Source organism: Carlito syrichta, unplaced genomic scaffold (genome assembly GCF_000164805.1).
Source record: "Carlito syrichta isolate Samal-C Ts95f unplaced genomic scaffold, Tarsius_syrichta-2.0.1 Scaffold316480, whole genome shotgun sequence".
In the NCBI taxonomy this organism is placed as follows: Eukaryota; Metazoa; Chordata; class Mammalia; order Primates; family Tarsiidae; genus Carlito; species Carlito syrichta.
In genome coordinates, this window is record NW_007260576.1 from 1,473,396 (window position 1) to 1,478,290 (window position 4,895).

Sequence of the window (4,895 nt, forward strand, 5' to 3'; positions counted from 1 at the left end):
GGATATGAAATAAATGTGCAAAAGACAGTCACATTTCTATGCAGCAACAATAAACAAACAGAAACCCAAATAAAAAGCAAAATTCCATTCACAATACACACCAAAAAATGAAATACTTCAGCATCTTCCTAACTAGAGATGTGAAAGACCTTTACAGTGAAGACTACAAAACACTGCTCAAAGAAATCAAAGAGGACACAAACAAATGGAGTAATGCTCATGGATTGGAAGAATCAACATTGTTAAGATGTTCATTGTACCAAAGGCAATCTACAGATTTAACGCAATATCCATTAATTTCCAGCAGCATTTTCCTCAGACCTGTAAATGACAATACAGGAATTCATATAGAAACATAAATGAACATGCATAGCCAAAACAATCCTCAGCAGGAAAAAAAAAAAAAAAAGGCGGGAAATATAAAACTCCCAGACTTTAAACTTCACTATAAAACTAAAATAATCAAAATAGCTGGTATTGGCACAAGAACAGGTATTTCAACCAATAGAACAGGATAGAGATTCCAGAAGCAAAACCCCAATTTCTCAACCAGCTTATCTTCGACAAAGCCTCCACCACCAACCACTGGGGAGAGGAAATCCTATTCAGTAAATAGTGCTGGGAAAAATGACTGACCACATGCAGAAGATTAAAGCAAGACCCCTACCTATCACTATACACAAAAATCAAATCTAAATGGATCAAAGACATAAACATAAAACCTCAAACTATAAGATTCTTAGACAATGCAGGAGATACCCTTATGGAATTAGAACTGGCAACCAATTCCTGATCAAAACCCCAAGCATCCATGCCATAAGAGATAAGGTAGACAAGTGGGAACTCATCAAACTAATAAGCTTCTGTAAAGACAAAGAAAACATCGAGATACTACCTAACTCCAGTCAGAATGGCCATCATCAGCAACTCAAAAAACAACAGATGCTGGAAAGGATGCGGGGAAAAGGGAACATTTTTGTACTGTTAGTGGGAGTGTAAATTAATAAAACCTCTGTGGAAAACAGTTTGGTGATTCCTAAAAGATCTAAAAATCTACCTTCCATATGACCCTGCTATCCCCCTACTGGGAATATACCGGGAGGAACTCAAATCACGCTATGAAAAAGATACCTGCTCACATATGTTTATTGCAGCATTGTTCACAACAGCAAAAACATGGAACCAACTATGCTGCCCATTGAAAGAGGACTGGATAAATTAAATGTGCTACATATTCATGATGGAATATTATGCAGTCATAAAGAAGAACAAAATTATGAACTTTGCATCAGCTAGAATAGAACTAGAGGCTATAATACTGAGTGATCTATCACAGAAAAGAACTATCACATGTTCTCACTCATAAGTGGACCTTGAACAAGTATCATAATACTATACAAAGGGATTGGTAATAGTGGGAAACTCCCAGGGGAGGGGAAATTGAGATTGACAGTAGTGGGAAACTGGGAGGGGGGGCACACCTCTTCACCAAGGTACCTGCATAATGAGCATTTGTATACCTAGCCCTGAATTGCATCCCATATCTTCAAAAAAAAAATTAAAAAATATGTATCCTCCTTTTTTCCTCAATATATTATTTGTGTCATGTGACTTACATATATTCCTCCATAATTTTGAGCATTTCAGACATAAATATTTTAAATTGCCATCTGTATTGCTCTGTTGTGAATTCTTCAGGTGCATATTCTGCCATTAAATACATCTGCTGCATCTCATAATAGTTGGCTTCGATCTGTTTACATATGTAGGTAAGCATGCATTTATGTATGTACTGTTTTCTGTGAGTTTTTCTTTACAGGGAATGATTTTTCTATAGGAGTCATAGCTGCCTAATGGAGTAATATTTGTATAGACTGAAAAATACCTAGATATTTTTTAATTGCAGAGCAGTTATATTAACTTCTCAGCTCAGGGATGATCAAATTCACAAATAACAATAATATGTACTTTATACGCACTTGAGACATAGACAGGAGGTTTAACTTCTTTCTTTTGTTTTTCTTTCTTTTTTTTTTTTTTTGAGTCAGAGTCTCACTCTATCCCCCAGACTGGAGTCCAGTGGTACGCCCACGGCCACCCCAGTGTTGACCTGCTGGGCTCTGGCGATCCTTCTATCTCAGCCTTCCAAGTAGACGGAACTACAGGAGTGTACTACTGCGCATGGCTAATTTTTGACTTATTGTAGAGACAAGGTCTCGCCAAGTTGCCCGGGCTGGTCTCAACCCACAGGCTCAGGCAACCCACTGGCCTCACCCCCCAAAAGTGCTGGGATTACAGACTTAGCCACTGAGCCTAGCTGAGGTTTGGCTTTTCAAGGTAACTCCTTTTCTGCCCACTGCCCCAGGTGAATGATTAACTTATGTTAAAGATTTCTTAGGCTGGTGAGTAGGATACTTAAATCCCCATTTCATAGATGGAATTAACATCATACATAGTTTTATCAATGACATTCAGTTTTACTACTGGGCCTGGGCATGGCGTCACCTTCACTCTTTGACTATCCCAAAGTGGAATGCCTTTAGGTGTCTTCTCCTGGCCTTGATTTAGAGGGTTCTCTTAATTCTGACACCTAAATATTGCATATTTTCCTTTGCACAAACATTTGCTCTAGAATGTAAAATGCTATGGTTTATGAATTTTTATATGCTTGAAACTGAGCTTCTTGTAACAGCTCAGTCTACCATACAAAAAAAGTTTCACTCAAATTAAAAATGAGGAAATAGTACTCAGAAAAAATATACTTAAAGTTAGTAAGTAATCAGATTTCTACAATTTCTTAAAAGAATTATTCTAGAATAATAAGTTAAAGGTGACTTACATATTCTTTCTTTTTTTGAGTTGGAGTCTCACTCTGTCGCACAGGCTGGAGTGCAGTGGCAAGTTCACAGCCAGTGTCTCCCCACCTGCTGGGCTCAGGAGATCCTTCTGCCTCACCCTTCCAAGTAGCAGAACTATAGGCACACGCCACCATGTCCAGCTAATTTTTTGATTTATTGTAGAGATGAGTTCTCACCAAGTTGTCCAGGCAGATCTCGAACCCCTGGGCTCAGGCAATCCTCTTGCCTCGGCCTCCCAAAGTGCTGGGATTATAGGCATGAGCCACTGTGCCTGGTCTGATTTACATATTTTTAAAAAGTCAGAGCTTCAACATCTCTATACCTAACCCTGTATTGTACCCTACATGTTTAAAATTTTAAAAAATAATAATAATAAAATAAAGTCGGCGCTAAGTTCTATTTGTTATTAAAGGTCTGTATAGCTGTAAAATTGTTTCCAAAAATAAAAGAAACAAATTTGGAAATTACTGGTGAAATATCCCATTATAACAGAAAACATTTGTTCACAAAGCATGAATTCAGGAAGAAAAAACAGATAATATCATGCTATGATAGACTATAAAGCAAAATGCTATCTACAAATTCATGCTAAGGATAAAAATGAAGTCTTTCTTTCCATATAGTTTTCATTTTCATGTCTTTCTTTTGCCTGATGATTCTTCTGTATATTTTTATTCAATGTTTTTTTTTCTGTTCATGTTTTATTTATGACTGAAATATTGAAATGTTCACTAAGGTCACGTTTCAACATAATATAATTATGCTAGATTTTTGTTTTCTAAAATTTCTGTGTCGCTATACTAATTATAAAATAAAAATAAAATTTATGAATTTAAATTTCTGTACTTAAATTATTATTTGATCTGGAAGAATAGAGGGTATTTAAAAAGAACTAAGTTATCAGACTGCTTCTCTAGACATGGTATCTCTTAAATGAGTCCATAGACTCTGAATTAATATTAAGACTGCAAAGAAAAATAAATATTTAAAAGAACCATAAGTGACCACAGATAACTTGCTATTACAAGATGTAATTATCTTTCTCAGCCCCATGTGTAATTTAGGATTGTATCACTTTTAAGAAGGTGCAGATATCACACATATTAGAGAAAATTTATATAGTCATCTTAATATCAGATGGTATTAAAGACACTATCAAAAACTGAGATGATCCAGAAAACCAATGCTTGTCTCAGAGAAAGCAAACAAACTAAAACAACAACAACAAAACACAAAAAACTACTCTTCATAAGTTTCTAACTAGTGAGTAATTAATGAAAGAAAATTATTATTATTTTTTTCCAAAACAGACATTTCTGTGACAGCTAATCTTATTTGCCAATTTGACTATGCCATGGTACTCAGATATTTGGTCAAACATTATTCTGAATTTTCTGTAAGGGAGTTTGGGGATGAAACCAAAACTTTGGGTAAAGCAGATTGCCCTTCATAATGTGGGTGGGCCTTATCCAATCAGTTGAAGGGTATAATAGAACCAAAAGACTGACCTCCCCTTGAGAATGAGATAATTTAATCAGCACACTGTCTTTGGACTTCATCTGAGATAGCAACTTTTCCAGTTCTGCCATCAGACTGAACTTGCAACTTAATTTCCTGAGTCTTCAGCCTGCCACCCCCTCTCATCAAATTTGGACTCACCAAGCCTCCACAATTATGTGAGCCACTTCCTTAAATAAACTGATATATACACAGGAACCATGCATATCAGTTCTGTTCTCTGGAGAATCCTGACTAATACAGTTCCATAACTTCTTCACTTACTATTTTCAGGTCTAAGGACCACTTGTCATTCATTTCAATTATACAAGATTGTACAGGGCGAAATGCTATGAGTTTTAGTACAGTCTTGTTAAACTGATGAAAAATAAGAACAAAAACCAAGATCGTCTATGAGCAGTGCTATGTTAAAAGTAGCATTTGCATGATCACATTATCATTTTTTGGACAACTTATTTTTTTATCTGACAGATTTATGTTTTAATTATTTTGAAAGGGACATATCTATTCTAAATTGTA